Below are 26,586 nucleotides of genomic sequence, written 5' to 3'. Positions count from 1 at the left end.
ATTCACAAACATTCCATAGAACATAATCTGATAGCGACATCCATTAATGAACTTCTCAAAGATATTCCGTTACTCAGTGAAGTGATGGGTAGAGAATCTTTCAGAACAACCATGTGCACAGCAAATGGGGTGTAAGAGTTAACAGAAAATGGAACGCAAATACAATTCAGGACTTATGTTGATCAGGTTGGACTGCAGACCTCAAAGGTTCAGTAAGGCCTGGACATGCAGATGTGAGGCAAATTTTAACATACCTGTCAGAGCTCCACTAGCTGGAATTAAAGTTAGGGGACAGAGAATTTCACGGATCATAAATTGGGTGCACTGAGCTTCACACCCAAATTCCTGATAATGTGCACTTAAGCAGGAGCAGAAGATAGTAAAATGTACCCACAAGTTGAGCATTCGTGTAATTGGCTGAAAGGGACAGACCAGATCCTCAATCTTCATTCATTTTGAATGCAATTTTCATCTCCGACTCAAATGGCTGCTGAATCCTTTATCTGTGAGAATGAAAGCCATCTGGCAGTATGCCAGGAATAAGGGCATACAAACAGGAAAACACAGGTGACCTTGGCAGACGTCATCCTACTATCTGGTGGCAGTCTATTATGATGATTTGGTGTGAGAGGTTGTAATTAAACTAAAATTGTCAACACTTTGCTCTTTCTGTTTCATCTCAGTTTTGCTTTCATTTTCTGCTTAAACAGACACAACCCAAATGATATTGTGTGCCAATTAAATCCAGAGCTTTTTATGACAGGAGATGTTTGAAGTGAGATTTGGAATCAAAAAAGAACACAGCTCATTGCAAATTCACAGAAATATGCAGCATTGTGCTCATTTTTCACAGTGAGATACGTTATAAAACAGGTTATGTTTGTAAACCAAAATGAAACTTGACAAAGGTTGGCTAAATGTTGCCTAAGCAGCAAACAGGCAGGGTACTTGTGAGCAATGTCCCCTCTAAATCATTTTTTGCTCTGCATGGCCTGTTCATTTGAATGTATGCTACTTTTAAATGTTTTTGTGCAGCCGCACACGTGCAGTAACTTAAAGGGGTTGCCTGTTTGGAATGCTGGAGTTACCAAAGATCATGTGAAAAAGCTTTGAAAGCGTTCAGAACCGAGTACTGAAACTGATCCTAGGTAACGTGTACCAAAGCTCCTCTGGCACAAATGAACAACTGAATGTGTTTCTTTTGCTGAAAAGCAGCAAAAGCTCTGTCTGGACTTCATTCGGAAACTCTTGAGTCCCATCTCCTACTATCATTATCTCTTGCCATAACCACACACAAGTAAATATGTGATGGACTAACAGAGAAAAGACACCATTCCACAAATAGGATATAAAAGGAATAGACTATGAGCGGAATCACCCCAGATTTGCACGAAGTGCGGCAGCGGGCGGGAAAATGGACCAGCTTGTAGGGAACATTGCTTTTGAGCTCATGGCAATGTGCTAGAGCAGAAAGACAACCTAATAATCTTAACAGTTATTAAGCACCAGTGTTCACTCACTGGTACTTCCCAGTTTTTTTTCATTTGTTCATGAGATGTCGCATCACTGGCCAGGCCAGAGGGCATTTAAGAGTCAACCACATTGCTGTGGATCTGGAGTCACATGAAGGCCAGTGGATTTCCTTCCCTAAAGGACATAGTGAACCAGATGGGTTTTTATAACAATCTGCAATGGCTTCGTGGTCATCATCAGGTCCAAATTTTTATTGAATTCAAATTTCACCATTTACTGTGGTGGGATCTGAACCCAGGCCCCCAGAGCATTACCCTGGGTCTCTGGAATACTAGTCTAGTCTAGTTTACTATGCCACCATCTCCCCTCCAGATGGGACATGCTGGGAGCAGACAATTTGGGCAGAGTTCACATCATGTAACATTATGAAATACCATGCCAGCAGTTTCCTTTTGTAGGGGTGATGTTTATTACATTACAGCAGTGACTACACTTCAAAAGTACTTCATTGGCTGTAAAGTGCTTTGGGACACCTTGAGGTCGTGAAAGGCGCGAGATAAATGCAAGTCTTTTGTTAAATGCCATCTCTTATGATAATTTTCTCTCCTTTTCCACAATTGTGTAATTTAAAACACTCCAACTTTCTGCATTTTTAAATCTATTTCATGAATCGTTTTTACAGGTTTTTACTGTATGTTCTGGCTGGCAGGTCTCATTTATGATTTATTGCATAAGCTCCACATGCTTCCTGTGATACAGGCCTACGGAAACAACAAACCAGCTGGGAGTCTTGGAACGTGGCTCTGCAATCAGAGATCAGGTGCTCTGCGTGTTCCGCCTCTCCAGCAACTTTCTTTGTTTATTTATATTCATTACAATCCTGAACCTGTACCCAGTCACTATGGTTATCACAACTTGAGTAACGAGTTCCCAGTTCAATTAGATCCTAGCCAAATAACCATGAACGATACTGAGGAATTAGTAAAACTAAGGACAACTTCAAATTCAGAGATGCTTAGCAGACTGTCCTTTCACCTGCATTGAAATGCTGTTCTGAATGATGGGATGGGAGCTTTATCTCTCTCTGATAGTTGGTGATATTAATGAATGGAGTTGCCCCCAACTAATTCCATTAGTTGGAAATTCCATCTGACTTATCCCAAGTTTTACATCTTTAAATGTGATGACTAAATTAAGGATACTTGCTGGGTTTCTGATTAATCAGTGCTGCCCTGACTGTGTGATTTGGCAATCACTTGAAAACCAAAACAAAAAATGAATGGGTTAGACTTACTGGCACGAACCTTGTTACCTGGTTAAAAGGGGAAAGAAAATGCATTTTTATCCAAATTACTTTTTTTTTGCAAAAATATACTTTATTTATGAAATATCTAAATGAGCATTACGAAACATTCCAAAATGGTGGTTACAGAAAGTGCAATGATATTCAGATTATCTACATAGATCATGTTGCACTCATACAATTGCGGTACATGTAATATTTATTGTATACATTCAATGTGAGTCATACAACCCAAGGTGTCGACACAATTTCCAGCTCATTGGTGCACTATGGCTCAAAGATCTTAGACAAGGATCTTTCCCCATTGCGCCTCTGCAGTGGCTGTCCCAAGCTTTAATGTGTCCCTCAGCATGTAGTCCTGGACCTTGCAATGTGCCAGTCTGCAACACTCGGTCAAGGACAACTCTTTGCACCAACAAGTTTTGGACAGTCTTTCACCCAGTTGATGATCCTCCAGCTGCAGTTGATGTTTGTCTCGGTGTGTGTCGCTGGAAACAGCCAGTAGAGCACAGTCCTGGGTCATGGAGCTGTTCAGGACGAACCTCAACAAAAGCCCTGCATCTCTCTCCAGACCTTCTTTGTAAGGGCACATTCCACAAGGAGGTGGATGACGGTCTCTTCCCTACAGCCACCTCAAGGGCAACATGAAGAGGGGGTGAGACTCTGGGCATGTATGAAGGATCTGATGCGGGGGGCCTTTTAATCAGACAACAAGTTTCGTAACAGTAAGTTTAACCACACAGAGACGGCCATCAGGATGAGGACGATGTTGGGAACACTTTTCCCCCTTTATCTAGAGGTTTGTATATGGTATCCCTATGAACAGGATCCATTTTTGACCCCCAGATAAAGCGGAAGATGGCTCGACTGACCACCACAGCGCCGGAGTGAGGAATGGGCCAGACCTGTGCAACACCGAGAGTGCCTCACACCTGATGACCAGGTTCTTACCTGCAATGTAGAAGAAGTGTCGCTCCCATATGCCCAGTTTTTGTTTGACCATAACTACTTGCTCCTTCCAATTTCTAGCACATGCCCTGGTCCCTCCGAACCATATCCCCAACACCTTCAGGCAGTCTGACCTGATGGTGAAAGACACAAAGGATCAGTCAGCCCAGTTCCCTTGCTGCAATTTACCTTGTCTCCCAACGTCAGTTCGAACTGGTTGCAGATGTTCATCAGTCTGCACACCAACAGCAGATCCGAGCAGAAGACGGTGACATCGTCCTTGTACAGGGAGGCTTTGACCTGAGTGCCTCCACTGCCTGGAATTGTCACTCCTCTTATGCCTGAATCCTTCCTGATGGACTCATCAAAGGGTTCTATGCAACACACGAACAGGACAGCGGGGGGAGGGCAACCTGCCCAACTCCAGGTTTAGTTGGAAAGCTTCCTGATTCCCACCCATGGATTACAACTTTACCAACTTGCTGCTGACAGCTAACAGTGCTGCCTGTAGTGAGAACTGCAGTTCCCCTTTATTTAGCTTGGAGAGACTCTGGGTCTATTTTCTCTTTGGCGTGCAGGACGCGCGGTGACGTCGAGAATGCTCCCTGACATCACTGCGCGTCATTCCGATCTTTCATTTGACGGGCGTGTACCGGAGTCGGCTCTGGGCCCACCGACCTGTCAAAAGCCTGTTAAGGCCATTAATAAAACAATTAACTAAATTGACAGGGCTGCCCATCCAACCTTAAGGTTGGTGGGCAGGCGAAGAGCCCAGGTGGCCTTTGCATTTTTCATGGAACCTCATCCACGGGCAGGATGAGGTTTCATGAAGAGTTTATTAAATTAATAAATATTTTTCGAACATTTCATAAACATGTCCCAGCTCATGTGACAGCGCGACATGAGGGGACATGTGTAAATGATTTTTAACTTTACTTATTTTGAAGTTTCATTTTGAACTTAATCTCCCTGACGCAGCTCGGTGCCTCAGGGAGATTTCTGCACTCTTTCAAGCGCATGTGCGAAAGAGCGCAGGCCCCGACTCTCCCTTCTCCCCCAACCTGCACAGGTAGTGCTGAGCGCTACCGGGCGCGCGTCACGCTGGGTGGGCTTTAATTGGCCCGCCCACGTAAAATGGCAGCGCACAGCCGATCGCGGGCGGCGATTGGCTCTGCGCCCACTCCTGACCGTCCCGCCCGACAGGCAGAAGATTCTGCCCTCTGTTTCTGTCCCCAGTTTTTCCCATGAAAATAAAAAAAAAATGCATTGTATAACACCTTTCATGACCACAGGACAGTCCAAAACACTTCACAGGCAATGAAGTATTTTTGAAGTAGTCACCGGTCGGAAACCAAGCAGTCAATTTGTGCAAGATCCTGAAAACAACCTTCAAGCTCCCCAGCGTCGGATTTGGGGGGTACTCCAAAAATGTGCTGGGGAATTGCTCTCGAAATTCCCAGATAAAATTTTGCATGGCAATTTCCCAGAATTGCACACTTCCTCTGGACAATTGCCCAGTGCTGGGAACCGTCTGAAAATGCGGATTGAATCACACACTTTGTTTGGTTCCGACAGGGTTACACCAATAGTTACTCAAAAAAAATTAGAAGAATTAAAACCTCTTCTAACTTCTGGGTAACTATTGTAAAGACCCAGACCGACACCACGGGACAATCCCCACCCCACCCCCGGACCTCTGACCCGGCCCCCCATCCCCAACCCCCAAACCCCACCCAAACCCCCCCCAACATTAGACACTTACCTTCCCCCAGCCTGTCAATTTCCCTGGCCTTTGACTTTACCTGCTTTACGGCAAGTGCTGTAAAGAGGGGGCGTGGCCTCCTTGAATCCGCCGGAGCTGCATTTCGCTGGCGCCTGCAAGGAGTGTTTTAACGCAGGCCCCAAGCAGCTGCTGCAAACAGAAGGGTCAACGTAATTTTCAAGACCAGGTAAGTGAAGTGTGCATTTATTTCTTCTAATTCCTGCAGGTCAGCACCTTCTGACGCTAGTTGGAAGTTACGGCCCAATGTGTAAGGATTAGGTAATCTGTTTGGGATTTTGGTTTAGGAATAAATGTTAATCAGGAATTTGAATTGCACCACAGGATCTCAGGTGGACAGATGCACCTCTGTTTAGTGTCTCATCCAAAAGACAGCACCTCCAACACTGTTGCATTCCCTCAGTACTGTCCTGAGGTATCAATCCAGATTATGTGCTCAAGACTCTGGATTGGGACTTGAACCCACAATCTTTTGCATCAGGGTTCAGAGTGCTACCACTGGACCAAAGCTGACAAAGGTGGGCACTAACCACAACTGACACTTTGTTTCAATGGACTCTGCCACTGGATCAGCTTTCACCATTCCTCTCCACATCTCCCTCCAGAATGTCCATTCACTAATGAACAAGGCCCTTGTCATCAGCTTAATGTGGATGATTGCATTGGCATCCTAGCCTTGATGGAATTTTGGCTGAGGGCTGATGACACCTTCCCCTAAACAAAGCCTCCAGGCCTGCCTATACCTTCCACCGCTGGTTGTATCCAGACTTGTCACAGTCTTATCCCTAAACCACACCTTGATCTGCCCCCATCATCACGTGTTCCACCATTCTCACTTATCATTTAAAATCCTCATTCTCTCCTGCCCTGGCCTTTTGGTCATCTCTGATTTTAATCATTGGCTGCCATGCCTTCAGTTGCAAGGCTCTGAAATTCTCTCTCTGCTTCTTTAGTTCTCTTTCCTCCTTTAAGATGATCCTTAATGCCTACCTGTTCAATCAAGCTATCAATTGCCTGCATTGGTGTCAAATTTTGTTTGATAATGATGCTGTGAAGCACAGTGAGACATTTCACTATGTTAAAGGCATTATGTAAATATAATTAAAGCAGAATGATAATGGGCTGGAATTGGTGGTCAGTGGTGAAGCTATGGTGTTTGGTACTGACCTTCAAAAAGCTGCATTGAGGAAATCTGTGGTGTGAATTTTAACTCTCTCGCAATGCAATTGATTGTAACATTCTTTAATGGGGATTCCAAGTGTTGAACTGCAGCGATGTGATCAAGCTGCCCAAGCAACTAATCAGATTAAAGAATTCTCACAGACAGCCAACCAGGAAATTACAAGCACTAATAATCAAATCACTTTTTAAGAAGTTCACAGAGAGCGAAATAGAGATTGAGACAGAAAAAGCTGAAATATCATGAACAAACCTTAAAAAATTATTATTTTAAAAATGTAGTTTAAAAGATCTAGTAAAATCACGATGCAGACAGACATTTAGCAACATTCCATAATGTATAATTACTTTTTTAAGGACCAGGTCTGTTGTTCAGCAGTCTTACTTAAATCACTATTAAAAACCCAGTTAAATCTCATTGAATAAGGTTTAATGTTTTATGGGGTTTCTATCAGCGATATGTGTGCGGAAGAGGGGAAGATCTTGCTACATCAACTAATTTCACCGATTGTTGGCTCACTGTGTCAAAAACTCCACAAATTCTCTGCCAATGCATTAGCACTTGTAATATTCTTGTGTGTTTCTATGCACAGTGCTGAGGTTAGTTGACTATATTCATGTCAGTACCAACCAATGCAACTGACATAATCTGACAATTACCATCACAAAGATCCATTCAGAATCAATCAAAACTGAGCTTCTTGGCTCAGGGAGAACTAAGCTACTTAAACCCCTGCATTAATCTAAATCCACTTTCAATACTGTGTGAATAAATTCATGCTGTTAACATTTTCTGTAATTTTCTAATCTATCTCCATTTTTACTGACACTAATTTTCCAGTTCACTGGAGCTTAAGAAGTCTCCTATTAAACACAGACAATTGCTTCCTTCCCTTCTCATTGTCCCTGATTAGTCCCAGGCCTGATAATAGTGGTCAGAGTTTATAAAGGCAGTGGCCTTGATTGTTGAGAAGGAAGAGCAGCTGCACGATTCAGTGTATTTTCCATAGCAATGACATCATATCCACGCGATAAGACACTTTAACAGCTAACAGCTTTTAACAAATGGCTTTGACAATATTCTTCTCCATAAGACTGAGCCTAATTAAGCTGGAGGGAAACAATGAACATGTTAAGTGTTACAACAAATTCTTCTTCGTCTGCTTCTGATCTTTCTTTCCACTGCAGCTGTCATGTAAAGAAAGGAACTTTTCGCATTTACTAGCTCCTCTGTGCAGCCACTCAACATCAGTGGGGCCGCCAGACCATCCAGGCTGCAGTTGTGGTGCAGTCAAAACAATGACTCATGTTGCCGAGGGGTGTCCGCTGACTGAACTTGAAGGAGGGCTTAAAGAACTTCATCTAGCCACTAACAAGGCTATTGTTGGGCTCTGTGGCCACATTAAATAAACAAATAACCTCCTCAATCTTCAAACTTTCAAAACCCTAGTTTAGCTTCACTCGCTTTCTCAATTTTAACAATCTGGCTTCATAAATATTATATACATCTCCTTGCAGAAAAAGCCTCATGTTGATTGCCAATAGGGGTGAGGTTGACATTGTGATCAATATTAATTAATCAATTAGGATATAGGAGGCAGAATTTTGGATAAGCTAGACTAAAGAGTGTGGAAGTTGGGAGGCCATAATTATCCAGAAAATGCCAATTGCAATTGGGTAGGTCAAAGAAGAAAGACTAGCTCTCTGGGTCCACCCTTGCTTTGTTCTACTCCTATTTGTCCCACTGTAGTCAGCAGGTATTAGCATTGACTTCCATTTGTGCCTCTGCATGGTGACCTCAGTGAATCCAATGGCCCAGATTTGCCTCCCTAATTTTTTGTTACCCTTCAGTCCTCTTAGGAAAATGAGGCGCCTTCTGCATTATTTCTGTTGACGCCTATTCTGTCAGCATTATCACTCCATCATTATCACTGTCAACTGGCTTGTCCAACAATCAGAGATGGGAAGAATTTAACAAGTTCCAGCAAGACAAAAACCATCCATTCAGCTCCTGCCAAACATTCCATCCTGCTCTCTTTGTTGTTTGGTCACAGTGAACCTAACAGTAGCTGAGAGTTTGCATCAACCCTAAACTAAACTGCAAGTCCTGTCTCTTCCACATCAAGAGTTCTAATTTATACCTCCAAAACACCTTTATCATTACCTTAATTCCAGCATTGCTGAAACCCATGCTTTTTCTATCTCTAGACTGGGCTGTTTACTCATCTTTCACTTTCAGCGCTAATGGAGCAGTTGACTAAACCAAACTCTAGGATTCTCAATTGGGTTTGGTATAATGGATCCAAAGTTTGGCCCAGTGAAACTCTTGAAAAAGAATTGGCACTGACCATTTTGAATGGAACCCGAATCCTGAATGCTCATTCCAATAACAAGAATGTCACAGTTAATATTCCCTCGTAGATCCTTAGTGTAAATATACCAAGCACGTTAAATCATATTACTTCAATTTTTTTGATAATGCATGAATGATTTTTGTACTATGCATGAGAACTAGGTTGACGTGATTCTAATTCATTTTGCATAAGCATTTTGCAGTCACCACGTAGATGGAGCTTTTATCCCATCAGTTTGGGCAGAACTGGAACGTGGGTCTCAGAGGTAAAAAGACAGCATGTTAATTTACTGCAATGTTTAAATACAAGCAGCCTTGGGCTCTTGGTCTAACATTCAGAAGTGACAGACATTCACACTACAATGCAGCGCAAAGAACAGCAGTTCTGAAATATTCAGCACTGACTCTGGGGACCAATCCATATTTGCCAGATAAGCCTTTCTGTTTACTGATTACATTTTAAAATAGATATTGTTCCAATCTCAGAATGTTGCCAGATTTTTTGATTTTTTAACAACTACTGTGTGACATTTGAATTGTTTGCCAGCTTGACTTAATAGCAAGAGGCCTCTCCTACTGTTTGAGCTTTCTCCAATGCTTTAACTCGTGCTTACAACAAAACAACAGCTATCATAATTGGGGCTGGATTTTCAAATGGCCATGGGAGACAAGGCCAGGGACTGACAGCAAACTCTGGGCCATTTTCAAGACAGCCAGGTCAGAGGTGTAACAGCTACCCACCTTTAAGACAACTATTGTGGCCCCTTTCTCACAATGACATGAATTTTCCAGTCAGCAGGCAGGCCCCCTCCACCCCACCGCACCCCCCTCCCCCCCCCGACCCCCGAACCCCACAGTGGCCAAAACATGGCCAGTGAAAGGAGGTGGCCTCCCAGCAGCAGACCAGCTAGGGGAGCCAGCACTCCAGAATAATTTAAAGTCACCCACCGCTGCTGCAGGTACAGATCTGCAGCTAAGATCTGTCCCGTGGAGGAGCTCTGGGTCTCCACAATGGTGAACTGGCAATTGTGACCAATTTTATTTTCAAAACTTTTAAAAGAGCTGTGACAACATCTCCACCTTGAGTCTGTCTCACTCTCCCTTACCTGCATCAACAGGCTGCTGCTCCCTCAGTGCTGGGGGGGGCTACCTATTGGACCTCCAGCATTGGGAGTCCACTTGCCATCCTTAATTGGACGATGAGCATGTCCTCTGACCATGTGGCTATTCCTTAGAAAATTGTGTCAGCTGACTATTTCCGACATGGTGATGGGTCAGGACCCACATTTGATCCCGAAGTAGAGGTCCTGACCCCAAAACAAATATCCTGCCCCATGGCCTGAATTTTACCTTCGGTGGGCTCATGGGATGGGCAGGCCCTGGAGCAGCCGGGAAACGGACCACCGATCGCGATTGGCCCGCGACCACGATTTCACGCTGGCTGGCCAATTGATGGCCAGCCAGTGTGAAAGGCGCGCTGAAAAGCTCAGTGTTGCTAGGGTAGGGATGGGATGAGGGCAGGCATTGATGTCACCACAGGCATGGATGAGCGCAGACAGCTGCCTCAGGGAGCTGCAGACCTTCAAATGATTAAATGAAGGTTTAAGAAGCTGCAAAAAAATGTCCATGCATCACAATCAAGCACCTGAAAATATACCTCATAAAATGCTGTCCACAGATTTAATTTCATAACGGAGATTTCATCCCGCCGTTGGATGAGCTTTGATGAAAAATGTAAAGGCTGCCTGGCCGATTCACCCATCTGCCAACCTTAAGGTTGGACAGGTCACAGAAAGTCGGAGACATTTGCGCCATTCATGTGTCTATGAGCCAAAACCTGTATCCTTATGTGTGCTGTAAATGGGTTAGCATGTCTCAGGACCAAGGGTTGCCTTTTAATTCTGCTATAGTGCAGCGAAACCACAAAGTATGCTCAATACACACTGCTCTTTGTACTGAAAGGAGGTAAGTACCATTACAATCAGGCTAAAACCTACAGTCAGGCTTCTTTTCACGTAAGATGATTATACAGGAGGACAAATATACAGCAAGTACCACTAGTACAAATAGAATCATGGAAGGTGCAGCACCTTCCAAACCCATGACCTCTACCAACTAGAAGGACAAGGGCAGCAGATAGATTGAAACACCACCACCTGGAAGTTCCCCTCCAAGCCACTCACCATCTGGACTTGGAAATATATCACCGTCCTTTCACTGTTGCTGGATCAAAATCCTGGAACTCCCTCCCTAACAGCACTGTGGGTGTACCTACACCACATGGACTGCAGTGGTTCAAGAAGGCAGCTCACCACCACCTTCTCAAGAGCAATTAGGGATGGGAAATAAATGCTGGCCTAGCCAGCGACGCCCGCATCTCATGAATGAATGATTAAAAAAAGGTGATTTGGACCATCGAGTCTGTGTGGCCCCTTTGAAGACCAATCCAGTTAATCCCACACCCCCTCTCTTTCCCATATCCCTGCGACTATCTCTCCTTCAAGTTTTGATCCTAGAACATGATAAATGTGAGATTAAACTATCCCCTTCACAAATATTTCCTACACATTCCAATAATCTTTAAGAAGAAGCAGTTTGTTATGTTTTAATGCGAGATCTTCCTCTTGGATTTAACCTTAATGACCACTCCTGCAAATGAACTTCATGTCCCCTATGAACTAGAGCATGTCCTCATTATTGTATGTTTTGACTGGCTAAGGGATAGTTGCAGAGACATAGAGATGCCTGAACAATAACTGGTTTATTGTAAGAACAGATCTGTTTACAGATGTACAAGACTACAGGTACAGGTACTGGGCGCCTCAGCAGGCATCCCAAAATCTGGAAGGACCCAAAAACCAGTTACATTCGAAGCTGTTGCTCTGGTTGGCAATTTGAATAAATCCCTTATAATGTTTATTTTTCATACTTTATTCTATGTTTTATAAGTACATGCTAGGCCAAGGACCTAAAATTCGTAAAATCCGCAAATCCGGCATACGTCCATTCCCGAGCTTGGGGTTACGGGATCCAGTTCCTGTATTACTCAGTCTCAGCCGTGGGCTATCTCCCCTAGAATCTTAGTCATGTGACTCTCTTTTACATCATCACGTGGGTGGTACTGTTTCTCCAGTCCCACACAATGGGCAGAGTTTTACGTCCTGCGGGCAGGCATGCGCCCGACCTGACCGGGCGTAAAATCACGCGAGATGACGTTAGGCAAGTGTCCCGACGTCATCGGGCACTCACGCAATATTTCGCTTGGCGGGCATGCGCAAAAGTCGGAAGCGCGCCCGCCGACAATTAAGAGCGCAATTAAACCCATTAACGGCGCAATTGTCTCCGATTTTCTTGCCCCGTCCAACCTTACAGTTGGCGGACAGGTGAATCGGCCAGGCGGACTTGACATTTTTCATCAAATCTCATCCAAGGGCGGGACAGAATCTCCATTATGAAATAAAATAAAAATAAATATCTGTGGACAGCATTTTTATGAGGTATATTTTAAGTTGATTGATTGTGGTGCATGGATAATTTTTTGAAACTTTTTAAATCTTTATTTGATCATTTTCAGGTCTGCAACTCCCTTCACCTCAAAGGTAAATTTACATTCCATCTGACAGGACCTCAATCTATAAACCAATAGATAAATTTGCTTAACATTAGAGAGATAAATGAATAGTTTTTGGCACAAGCTGCACATTTGCAGCAGTTACAAACTTTACTAAACTGCTTGAAATGTCAAAACAATAAGGGAATTTTTCCTTCTACTTTTCAACATTTTATTGATCCTTCAAACATGGTCTCTCATTTCTTACACTGTGAAACATTACCCCAGGGACAGAACTAGTTCAGTCACTGTGTTGGCTTTAAACTTGCTGACTGGCTGCCAATTGAAATAGTATCAGCCACAAGGATACTATTCCCAATCCGATGAAGAAATATCAGAACTAAGCCTATTAAAAACAGACTCTCTCATAAGGATACTAGATTGATTGCTGCTCGCTGTGTTCAAACACAGGCAAAGCTTGTAGACAAAGCTTGGACCTGTTGTGTGGTGGTAGGTTTACATTAAATAGCTCAGTTATTTTAAAATATTAACCTCTTAAAGCCATTGTTATTAGATCCCCCATTCAAATATAATGACATTTCTTCAGTTTGTCCATACAATACCAAAGTTTTTGAGTTAATCAAACTGAATAGAATAACATCTAAACAAATTTTTGTCAAGCACTGCTCTTAAGGAATAATGCATTTGAAGTGATCCGTTTTGCATCCCAAACTGTAACGTATATTCCTGTAACAGACAGCAAAGGTCAATGTTGGGCCTATGTGCCTACCATGACCAGCAATAAAGAAAGCAAAGCTGTTGCCTCTACTTTATGTTTCAAGATATCATTGATCCTTGAAACATGGTCACTCACTGCTTACATGGGAAAATGCTACCACAGGGACAGATTTAGCTCATTCTCTCTATTGGCTATTGGTGAGGTGAGAGTGACTGCCCTTGGAATCAAGGCAGCATTTCACCAAGTGTGGCATTAAGAAGCCCTAGCAAAACTGGAGTCAATGGAAATCGGGGGGAAACTCGCCTAACACAAAGGAAGATGGTTGTTGGAGGTCAATCATCTCAGTACTAGGACATCACTGCAGGAGTTCCTCAGGGCAGTGTCCTAGGCCCAACTACCTTCAAACGCTTCATCAATGAACTTCCTTCCATCATAAGGTCAAAAGTGCTGATTATTGCACATTGTTCAGCACCATTCACGACTCCTCAGGTACTGAAGCAGTCCATGTCCAAATGCAGCAAGACCTGGACCATATCCAGGCTTGGGCTGACAAGTGGCAAGTAACATTCGTGCCACACAAGTGCCAAGCAATGGCCTTCAGCAACAAGAGAGAATCCAATCATTGCCCCTCGACATGCAATGGCATTACCATCGCTGAATTCCCCACTATCAACTTCTGGGGGTTATCATTGACCAAAAGCTGAACTGGACTGGCCATATAAATACTGTGGTTACAAGAGCAGGTCAGAGGCTAGGAATCCTGCTGCGAGTAACTCACCTCCTGACTCCCCAAAGCCTGACCACCATCTACAAGTCACAAGTCAGGAGTGTGATGGAATGTTCTCCACTTGCCTGGATGAGTGCAGCTCCAACAAAACTTAAGAAGCTTGACACCATCCAGGGCAAAGCAGCCTGCATGATTGGCATCCCATCCCCAAGCATTCACTCCCTCCACCACTGACATACAGTGGCAGCAGTGCATACCATCTACAAGATGCACTGCAGGAACTCACCAAGGCTCCTTGGACAGCACCTTCCAAACCCACGACCAGCACCATCTAGAAGGACAAGGGCAGCAGACACCACCACTTGGAAATCCCTCTCCAAGCCACTCACCATTCTGACTTGGAAATATATCACCGTTCCTTCACTGTCGCTGGGTCAAAATCCTGGAACTCCCTCCCTAACAGCACTGTGGGTGTACCTAGACCACATGAAATGCAGCGGTTCAAGAAGGCAGCTCACCATCACCTTCTCAAGGGCAATTAGGGATAGTCAATAAATGCTGGCCTAGCCAGCAATCCCTACATCCCATGAATGAATAAAAGAAACTCTTTAAAGAAGCCAAAAGATTTTCTAACACTGACAAGAAAAATGTTATTCTCCTGTAGGCTTCCTGATATGAAATTTCCACATGAATGAGATGATATTGCAAAGGATACTTTAAAAAACTAAAACTGAGATGAAAAAAGAAGTGATGTTGACCTAAAGATAAGCAGTTATGGAATGATGTTTATGTGAAGGATTATGTTTCACAGATGTTAATGTTGAGACATTAACTGTCTTCGTGCCAAGACAATCCCTCATTAGGTCTGCCATGAAAGCCAATGAATTCAACAACTTTCCCAGCCAGCAAACATTCAACATTAAAATTTCACACCCTAGCCGCTTCTGAACAAGGTCAGTAACACCAACAGAGGAGTCCAGGCAATTCTCATTGAAATTGCGGATGAATGAAAATTGATTTGTGTATTAACCATTCCTCTGGCACAAAAACAAAGGCAATCTTAAAAAGATGCACCAATCCTTGACCATTTTTTTAAGCCTCTATCTAAAGTCATATGAAAGAAAACACAGGAATTCCTTTCCCTTTAGTGGAGCTCGGAAACTGCTTTCATCACAGTCGCATTAATTTAATTAGCAAATGTATATAGAACTGCTTAGTTTATTGGAAGAGTTTAAGTAGTTACCTAACAATCCCATTTAGTGTGTATATACAAATAGCTTAATCTCAGACTTTGCATATTGTAATAATTTGTGCAATTTAATCGGATTCATATAGAGAACACTAATTTGTTTGGAAAACTGCCTGTTCTGGTTGTCTGAAAGCTGCATGAACTATTTTTGATTCATCTCAGAATTCATACATTTGAGAGTTTCTGGAGGTAGTGTTCTTGGCACATAAGGTATTAAAAATACGAGCTTTGACACTGCATAGAAATCTCTCAAAAGCTTCTAGAACAGGTGGGGAAGAGCCCAGAAATAAACCCTAGATAGGGGGAAGGAAGAATGCTGGTAGTCGAAACAGCTGAATTCACAGTAAAACAATAAAACATTTACAGAATTACCTGGAAAAACTCAGCAGGTCTGGCAGCATCGGTGGAGAAGAAATCAGTTAACGTTTCGAGCCTTCACGGCCCTTCGGCAGAACTGAAGCGTAGTTAGGAGAGGGGAGAAATATAAGCTGGTTTAAGGTGGGGGGGCGGGGGGGAGAGAGAAGTTGAGGGTGTGGTGATTGTGGAGATAAGCAAGCAGTGATAGGAGCAGATAATCAAAATATGTCACAGACAAAAGGATCAAAGAGGTGTTGAAGGTGGTGATATTTGTCTAAGAAAAGTGCTAATTAAGAATGGAAGACAGGACACTCAAAGTACAGCTCTAGTGGGGGTGGGGTGGAAAGACTAACAAGGTTTTAGTTTTAGATTTAAAAATAATAGAAATAGGTGGGGAAAGAAGAATCTATATAAATTATTGAAAAAAAAGGGGGAGGGGGGAGAAACGGGGTGGGGATGGGAGGAGGGGGAGTTTAAGATCTAAAGTTGTTGAATTCAATATTCAGCCCGGAAGGCTGTAAAGTGCCTAGTCGGAAGATGAGGTGCTGTTCCTCCAGTTTGCGTTGGGCTTCACTGGAACAATGCAGCAAGCCAAGGACAGACATGTGGGCAAGAGAACAGGGTGGAGTGTTAAAATGGCAAGCGACAGGGAGGTTTAAACATTTGCTTGCTGAACTAACAGGGACAGATGAACTAAATAAGGAACCTTTCTTGTAAGTAAGTAATTAGTTATGTCCATCTCCAATGTCTTTCTGGTTATGTTCTACTCATATTGCACTTTTAACATTTGCATGCTATGGTGCTTTATTTTGCAATTTGTTTGTAACTAATGAAATTTGTGGCATTAGTCTGTAAAACTCTGGTCTCAACAGGAATTACTCCTTCAAACTTGGAATAAAATTTTGCATGCAATTATTGTTGAAATATTTAAATTAAGCAAATAACACAGCATCATTTAGTAGCAGAGCTTTTTTCAAAGATAACTTGGATTAAGTCTCAAAGTGTTAATAGGAGTAATCACCATGTTGAAGGGAGCTTGGTTGCATGATTAGAAATTATATTAAATCCATTGACAAATTATTGCATGTATGATAATTATGAACATTTCAATATGTCCGTCAAATTTCACTTATGGGAACAACTGCTAGGCATTGAGAGAAAAGATGACATTGAAGGAACCGAAAATGGTAATATATGAGGACAGGTATCCAAAAGCCTATCTCAGATCCAGATCAGACCTCATATCAATGCAATGTTTGGCACCAATAATGTTCCTTAAACCACCAGGAGGGACATCAAAGGTTATCACGGAAAATAAAAGCTCATGTTGTAGGGGGTTACATATTGGCATGGAGAGAAGATTGGCTAGTTAACAGGAAGCAAAGGGTAGCCATAAATGGGTCTTTTCGGGTTGGCGTGATGTAACTAGTGGTGTGCCACATGGATCAGTGCTGAGCTGTCAACATTTTGCAATTTACGTAAATGAAGGGATGGATAGGATTGTTGCTAAATTTGCTGATGGCACAAAGATAGGCAGGAAAGTAAGTTGTGAAGAGGACACAAGGAGGCTACAAAGGGACATGTGTAGGTTAAGTGAGTGGGAAAGATCTGGCAAATAGAGTATAATGTGAGAAAATTTGAAATTGTCAGTTTTGGCAGGAAGAATAAAGAAGAGAGGCATATTATCTAAATGGTGAGAAATTGCAGAGCTCTGAGATTCAGAGGGATCTGGGTGTCCTAGCGCATGAATTGCAAAAGGTTCGTATGCAGGTACAGTAAGTAATTAGGAAAGCTAAGAGAATGTTATTGTTTATTACAAGGAGAATTGAATACAGAAGTAGGGAGGTTATACTTCAGTTGTGCAGGACAGGTGAGACCACATCTGGAATACTGTGTACAGTACTGGTGTCCCTTTTTAAGTAAGGATGTAAATGCATTAGAAGCAGTTCAGAGAAGGTTTACCTGACTAATACCCGGAATGGGCAGGTTATTCTAATATGAAAGATCGGACAGGCTAGGCTTGTATCCGCTGGAGTTTAGAAGAGTAAGAGGTCACTTGTTTGAAACCTTTAAAATCCTGAGGGGTCTTGACAGGGTTGCTGTGGAAAGGATATTTCCTCTTGTGGGAGAACTAGGGGTCACATTTAAAAATAAGGTTTGCCCATTTAACACAGAGATGAGAAGAAAGTTTTTCTCTCAGAGGGTAGTGAGTCTTTGGAACTCTCTTCCTCATAAGGCAGTGGAAGCAGAGTCTTCTAATGTTTTCATGGCAGAGGTAGATAGATTCTTGATAAACAAGGGGATGAAAGGAGTTATCAGGGATAGGAAGGGGGTTACAATCAGATCAGCCATGATCTTATTGAATGGCGGAGTAGGCTCGAAGAGCCGAGTAGCCTACTCCTGCTCCTAGTTCACATGTTCGTATGCATGTTCATATGTATTGGTTCTATTTAGAATTCAGTTATGCAAAAAGACCAATTACTCAGTGTTTACTTTGTATAAGCTTCATAAACATGACATGAAACAAAGAGAATCAATGTTGTCTAGTGTCAAAAACAACATCCTTTGGATGAGACATTCAACCAAAGTCTGTTCAGGTGGGCATCAAAAACTGTGAATGGGAAGATAGTAAGGGTTAGTATTCTGGAAGGATTATTAAATGGTCTGTGATAGAGACTTCCTATTTGGAAAAACAATATGGATCTCCCTCATATAGTGGCCTTAGATTTGCCTTCTGCTCTTTTCCAGGTGTTTGGTCTTTAAGGAGGGTCTTTGATCATGATACCTCCCATGCTTCCAGGCACACATGCCCTGAGAGCTCAGTGTCTCTCACGCTCACTGTCTGCCCTTCAATATTAGGTACATGTGCATTTGTTTGTTGCCTCAAAATACGTGTATCTGTGGTTCCAATGTTTTGAAGTAAAGATCAAAAACAGAAAAAAATTAATATTTGAAGAGAGAGGGAAGAGAGGAATTAAAACCAGAAAAGAAAGCAGCAAGAAGAACAAGGAAGCTTCAAAAGAGCTTCCCATATGACACTGATGATGAAGCATTAGTGCCCCTCATTAAAGCTGTATCCCACTCTTCTGTACCTGGCCTTCTCAGTGCCATATTGCAGGCCTCACTACTTCCCCTTTATGCTGATGTCCTAAATTTTTAAAAAGCATGAATCCATGGAGAATACCACTAGCATTGTTATCATGCTGTGTAATGAAGTCCTGAGAAAAACACAAGTTCAGCAGCAGTTCAGTCATGAGCCAAAGTTGCTTTCTGGCAAATTAATCTCAATTATTACAATGTAAATGAGATCCATTAAACAAGGTCTCAATGTTATCTATAAGTTGCATACAGTGACAGACTCCTGCATTAGAACACGACTCGTTTCATTAAACCACGTTTGAATTCTATCAGCACAGAGACAGATGCTCAAACTACAATGCAAACCAACCTTGATCTACAAGTAATCTTCAGTTTCAGTACCTATAATAATGACAGCTATTCAGAGATCAATGTGCAGTCGTCTTTATAACTGACTATCCTTCACTTTTTAACTGTGGTGCCTGGAACAGATATCCATGATTCTGTGTGACAACTCTGAAATTGCTAATGGCTCTGTACCTACTGTAAGTTAGCATACTCAGCTTCATCTAAGTGTATAATTTATACAAAGGCACACAGACAACTGATTCTGTTATACTTCACTATCTTTGCTGGAACCTAGAACTATCTAAACATTACCCGTGGCTGATAAATTATATACAATGATTATAAATTGTTTAAATGATGCGCACTAACATATTGATAGTGACCTCCTCTGTATCGTTGACTGCCCCGGCACTGTGCCAGTCAACATGCAACAAATAGACAATGGAGAGGCCTTTCTTTGCATGTGTGCAATTAAATCATAAATGTTTTCTTCATAAATGGCTTTCCAACATTGCTATACATAAAACGTGAAATTTCATCGCAGGATACTGTCTGAAATTCTTCCTTCCACTCTTTTGTTGGAGGTTGTTGGAACTCAGATAGCCAGGTGGTGAAGGATAGGACATTGGAGTCTAGTCTTAATACACTTAATAGAGAGAGAGAGACACATAGCTTATCATATACCTCCAACCCACAACCACACTTTCAGTCTGTTCCATAAATACTTCTTTTGTAGCACCCATTTCTAATTAACTGCCCCATTTGAAAGGGGCGTCAAGAACCCACTGTAATGAAAACAAACCAAAAATTTAAAGGATGCTCCAAAATATGAGCACAGGGTGATCCCTAATTAATACCTGCCATCTGAATAGAATTAACCCCCAATTGATAAACAATTGAACCAGAGACAACAAATTTAAAATATATGGGATAATTTCAAGCTGGAGCACCTATTTATCTCCCTGATGTGACATTAGCAAGTTCCAATCTCATAAATATGTGCAGTTTCCATTCACTGTGTTATATTATGAATAGCTGTACAAGAAATATTGACTGCATCCAACCAATAAAAACCATGGCCCCCCATCAGATGATGTGAACTCTTAGAAACTTCCTCATCCAGTTCTTCCTGTATTCTACTTCAAAGCAGGGGAGCCCATTAACTTCCGCTGCTGATGCTTCAACTCAGCTATGTAACATTAAATCCTGGATGCAGTGGTTTTCTTCTAGGTCCTGCCATTTCTCCATCTCTGTTTAATTATCTCACAATTAATAATTTTAACAGCACTCCATTAACAATACACAATTATATACTGCTCTGGAATTGTTTAAGTGTGCAGGTGTACAATTTTAGACAGGACATGTGGAATTCTGTTGGTAATTTGACTGTGCCCTTTGGTCCAGGTGTTTAATGACAGCGTTATTGCTGCTAACTATAAGTTTACACAGCAGTAAATGCTTACCATTTTCAAGCTAGATTTTTTGAAGTAGAATTCTTAAGTATCTGTGCCATTTGGGATTATTTTACACAAAACAATAAACGTAAAGGCCTGAATGTTTGCTCCCAGGACAGGAGTGCAGAGTCATGACATTTCTTGACTGCAAACCCGACCTGGGAGAAAGTGCCCTAGAAGTTGGGATTGGCATTCTGGGGTGGCAGGGTTCTCTAGGAGTTAGGCCAGGTGACCCCAGAGCGAATGCAGAGGCTGCTGGGTGCAGAGGCAGGCTGGGCAAAAGTGCACCGACGCTTTGTCAAAGATATTTTAAAAAGCTTTAAAGCAAATAACAGCCCTCCAGCCCTCACCCCTCAAACTCTTTCATCTCCCCCACATACTCCCCATACCCCATTCTTGCCAATGCATGCCACCTCATGCCTTTTATCCTGCCCCTATTGTCGCTCATCCCCATGCTAATCTATGCCCCTCTACCCACCCTAGTGGCCCCTTAAAGCCTCCATGCCAACCCATGTCCTCCACACACCCTCATGGCCCTTTACAGCCACTATGCCACCTTAGTGCCAATCATACCAACCCATGCCCTTTCATCAACCACTCTTCCCCCTTACGCCTACCATGCCAACTCACCCAGTGTCCACCATGGGTAGACTTCAGGAGCCATGCTGAGATTAAGTAAAGTTCTAAGCATCTATTGCAGACTTTATTTAGAAAACTCATTCATAAAAACTCATTCATTACATTTATGTTCCTTCAACTACATAATCCCTTATAAAAACAAGCATAGGAATTCATTGTTCCATTTCTAAGAGTCTATAACAACTTGGAGCTGTCAATCAAACAGTGAAATGGAAGGCACCCCACAGTGATAATGGAAGGTTGCGAAATCAGTCATGCAGCACAAATTCAGTAATGAAAATCTTTAGGCTTATGTCAACAGAGTGAAATAGCAAGCAATGATTGTTTTAACCCTTCACAGTTTTCTTCAAAGATTTAAAGGGCAGGAGTTTTAAATTTTTTTACAGGTTGACAGTTGTTTTGACACTTCTGACAATTCTCCTTGACAGTTCCTCTTGACATTTCCTGTTGACAGTTGTTATTGACACTTTTGACAGCTCCTGTTTACAGCTCTCTTGACAGCTCCAAAGAGTTTATGCACTTTTTATGCATACTCATCTCCACTTTTAATGATCCCAAAGGGTGCCTTTCCTCTTCCAAAGGCACCTGACCATCACCAAAAGTGTCCCAGAAACATTTTCAAATGGGTACCCTACCTCTCCAAAGGAGTATCTCACCTTCCCAAGGAACTGTGCAAAGTTTAGACCTGCACCCAACAGATCTAATCTGCAAAAGTTGTTTATACATAAAACTTGATGGGTCCAGTTCTCCGTGCTGAAGTACTCTCTCACTTGCTGTATCATGAAGCTGTTCCCCTTCTCCACATCGTATATTCTGTGTGGCTTCTCTGCTTTGTTCAAGCTTTTTTACCACAGAAGCTACAGTGTCTATCTGAATTCACAATTCCCTGACCTGGCCCTGGCCCTGCTGCCTATATATATGACCCCTATACCTCCTCAGACTTTTCCTCTAAGAAGGTGTCTCACTTTCTCTTTCTCAGTCTCTCTCTCTCTCCCCTTCTCTGTCTCTCTATCAGCCTTTCTGGAATAGCCAGAGTACAAGGAATGGGAGAGAAAGAGACTATAGCCTGGAAAGAAAGGCCTGGAACAGCCCATTCCTTGGAAAAAAACAACCCAAAGTGGCCCAAAAAATTGCTGTTGGTAGTATAAAACTGAATATTTAGGCCTGGATTCTCACATCTCCATTGCTAGGAAAATTGCGGAGAGGGCTGAAATCCGGAAGATCCGCCCCCAACCACGGCATCTACTATGTTCATGGGAGCAGTGCTGGGGCTGGGTAGGGATTTGTGCATGGAATTTCGCAGAGGCAGCTGCCCATATAAAACAGCATCTGTCTCCAGCCATGTCTGATTTTCACGTAAGAAGGCTTAACGTAATTGGAACCTGATTTTATTATTATTATTATTATTGTATAATAATTGTATTATTAAATAAGTGAGAGAGTACTTCAGCACGGAGAACCGGACCCATCTAGTTTTATGTATAAACAACATGGAGAGCTTTCTGGTCTTTTAATCTTCTCCCACACTGGCCGCTCAGTGCAATGTGTATCCAATCCTATCAGTGTTATATTATACATTACTTCAGTGTTGTGAATGAACTTGGGAAAAGTTGGCAATTGCAACATTTTTGCCGATAGCATTATTTGCTCTAGCAGGAAATGAAGCAGTTTATCTATGAACTTAAGAATAGAAGCGAAAAGTAGAGGACAAAATAACAGCTGCTGTAACAGAAAATTATAAAAATATAACAGCTTATATTAAAACATGTACAATAGCAGAGAGGGAATAAGGAAAGGAGGCATTTTTGGAGAATACAATTGAAGATTTCTTGATCAAACTACAGAACCCATTTACAGGAGTGAAATGACTGATGAGTTTTGGGAAGTCCTGAAGCAACCATCCCTGGTCTATACTTTGCAGTAGTTGAGTGGGATACTATCGTTGCTCAGAGGACTTGAGGAGCACCTAACTGAAAAAATTTGGAGCAGTGAGGAAAGGAATGCTTATTGTGACCAATCCGGTCAGAACGATCTGCAGCACAAAACTGTGCCAGTCAAACTCCATATGTGATGTGACACTGTCATGCAATTGTACATCAGTGTGAACTCAGGTGGTGCACATTCAGATATTTGAGTGACCTGGTGTATCATTCTCCTGCAGGTTCTTGGTATTAAATGGGGTCTCTGACATGCCAGCAACTGTCAATTGCAGCTGCTCCATCTCTGTACCTTAGTGCTACACTTGCTCAGTTGCATGGTACAATACCAGGTGAGGCTCTGTAAAAGTGTAATGTTTTCCTATGGTTCAACAGCTTAGGGTACAGATGGCAATGTCTACCTAGGGTCCTCAGTGACTTTGGTGGGATCCTACTCAACATATGACACAATATATGAACATATGAATTAGCAGTAGGAGCAAGCCATTCGGCCCCTCGAGTGTGATTCACCATTCAGTAAGATCATGGCTTATTATCTTTGGCACTTCTTCCCCAGTGAGACGTTGAGGCTTTTGAGTGACTGAGACATAGAATACTGACTTTGGGTTGTCCATAAAGAGACTGATGTTTTACAGTAAAACTTACAGACAACAGAAAGCCAATAATCAGCTTCTTCACAAGAAGCAAATAAAAATTTATAGGACTTTAATAACTATTAGAGGCAAACAACTTATAGTAAAGCTTGTGAAAATTCTTACGATAATATTTCTGATTATAAGTACATGTGTGCAACACTTAGCAAAATCCAAAAAGATTTTGTTGTCTGCACTACCTGTAAGTGTGCCACAGTTTGGCCATTGTGGTTTCTGCCCATGTCAGCTTTGCTTTCTTGGAAGCATCCTGTCTCTTACACCAGTCAATGATTTATTTCTGTTGTATGTTGCATTAAACCCAGGAGCACATTTCAAATCACTGCTTTATTTCCTGCAGCCCTCTACACTATACTGAGCTCCAGAAACTGTATTATCATTTTTGTGGCAGACCTTTTGACTTCCTCCATTTTCGAACGTTTATCATATAAACCATTTTAGTAAATATACGCTGTATATCAATAAGTTCATCATTGTTAAAATGTGGTCCACTTATGTAACTTTGCTATAGTTATCAGTTTCTGCCTTAAATCACCAGATTGTTATTAGTTTTGTTCATTTGCATAGATGAAGTACTTGCCTATTAAAGCAGTTAATTCAGGATCATTTCAATGAATTTCTCAATAGACAGAATAACTTATCAGCAGCAATCAGTTCTAAAAGAATGCACCATCACAATATTGTTTCTTGGCTCGGCAACACTCAGTTGTCACAAAGTATTTTCACTTATAATCAAAATGTACAGCTGTATGATTTCATTTGTTTTGAGTTAATTCAATAATTGTGCCATGTTGCCTGAAGAAGGATTGGATTCAACTCAATTGGTTCAGCTTGTGTCTCCTGATAATTTTACATTAAATTTGCTCCTCTCCCTGCTAACCCCATGAAGGAAGGCTTAGGAACATAGGAACAGGAGTGGGCCATTCCCATCATTTAACAACAATCTATAGGTCTCCATCTTGAAAACTTCAATTGACCCAGCATCTATAGCCTTCAATAGAAAGAGAGTGCTAGATTTCTACTAACTTTTGTGTTAACTTATTGTAAATTGTAGACCGACAATTTACCTGCACTACAGAGAGCTGGGATTGAGCCTCCATAAGAACATAACAGCTGGGAGCAGGAGTAGGCAATTTAGCCCCTCGAGCCTGCCCTGCCATTCATTACGATCATGGCTGATCTCATTTTGGCCTCAACTCCAATTTCCCGCCCTCTCCCCATAACCTTTCAACCCATTACTAATTAAAAATCTGTCTATCTCCTCCATAAATGCATTCAGCATCCTGGCATCCACTGCACTCTGAGGTAGTGAATTCCACAGATTCACGACCCTTTGAGAAAAGTAATTCCTCCTCATCTCTGATCTGAAACTACTACCCCTTAGCCTAAAACTATGGCCTCTCGTTCTAGGATGCCCCAGAAGAGGAAACATCCGCTCCACGCCTACTTTGTCTATCCCCTTTAGCATCTTATATACCTCAATTAGATCTCCTCTCATCCACTCTCACGAATATAGGCCTAAACTGCTCAATCTCTCTTCATAAGACAAGCCCCGCATCTCTGGAATCAATCAAGTGAACCTCCTCTGAACCGCCTCCAGTGCAATTGCATCCTTCCTCAAGTAAGGGGACCAAAACTGTGCACAGTACTCCAGGTGCGGTCTCACCAATGCCTTGTACAGTTGCACATGCTGAGAGACTAATTTCAGTTTGATACATCATTCTGAGTTGGTTTTAATGCAGAGGATAGGTAGCTCCTCACTATGAAGGAAGGAGAGTCATTACTGGGCACTGTTATGACCAGGTGAGAAGGAGTGCACTGGCTCCCTTCTAATCAACCTCCTTGGTTGGTCACAACAAAGGTTTAAGTTTCTTTTTTACAAGAATATGCCTTTTCCAAATCGGAATGTATTTAACTATTTATGCTGTGGGCATTAAGGAGCCAATCACAAAGGTTTTCTTGAGTTAAAGAAATAGCAAATTTATTAATCACTGAACCCCAGAAAAATAATAAAAATGCAACATCAAGCATTCAGCTCTCATGCAGTCATTAGGGCCCACACACGCACAGAATACACACACGCACAGAACATACACACACGCACAGAACACACACACGCACAGAACATACACACACGCACAGAACACACACACGCACAGAATACACACACACAGAATACACACACACGCACAGAACACGCACACACAGAATACACACACACGCACAGAACACGCACACACACATGCACAGAACATACACACACGCACAGAACACACACACGCACAGAATACACACACGCACAGAATACACACACGCACAGAACACACACACACAGAATACACACACACGCACAGAACACGCACACACACAGAACACACACACACACACGCACAGAATACACACACACACAACACACACACACACACACACACACACAGAATACACACACATGCACAGAATACACACATGCACAGAACACACACACACGCACAGAACACACACACACGCACAGAACACGCACACACGCAGAACACACACACACACAAACGCACAGAATACACACATGCACAGAACACACACACACACACACACACGTATCAAAATTAAGGGGAGTTAGACTCCAATTACAAAAGGTCAAAGAATAAACAGTTAACCTTTCTTTTATTGTCCTTGAGGTGTAGATATTAAACGTTGCAGCCGATTTAGGTTAGCTGATTTCTTAGATGTGGTCAGATGTAGAAGGTGTTGCAATTATTTTGAGATATTGGTTCACTGGTAAGTTTCTGGTAGAGTTGGCTTCTCGAACTGGGTGGCACACTTAT

General features: G+C 42.2%; 1 protein-coding gene across 3 annotated transcripts in view; it reads right to left on the bottom strand.

Moving 5' to 3' along the window:
• Positions 1 to 26,586, bottom strand: part of shtn3 (shootin 3) — a 136,215-nt gene that overhangs the window by 84,806 nt on the left and 24,823 nt on the right. Inside the window, exon 1 of one of the 3 annotated variants that reach the window (XM_078550675.1) lies at positions 395 to 509. The exons of the other annotated variants lie outside the window; for them this stretch is intronic. The gene's annotated coding sequence lies outside the window, so the exon portion shown is untranslated. Of the gene's footprint in view, positions 1 to 394; positions 510 to 26,586 lie in introns of those variants that run through there. 3 annotated transcript variants of the gene reach the window in all.

The sequence above is a fragment of the Cetorhinus maximus genome, chromosome 10 (assembly GCF_964194155.1).
Source record: "Cetorhinus maximus chromosome 10, sCetMax3.hap1.1, whole genome shotgun sequence".
Taxonomy (NCBI): domain Eukaryota; kingdom Metazoa; phylum Chordata; class Chondrichthyes; order Lamniformes; family Cetorhinidae; genus Cetorhinus; species Cetorhinus maximus.
Note: the sequence above shows the minus strand (reverse complement) of the source record. Positions and strands in the feature narration are given on the sequence as shown.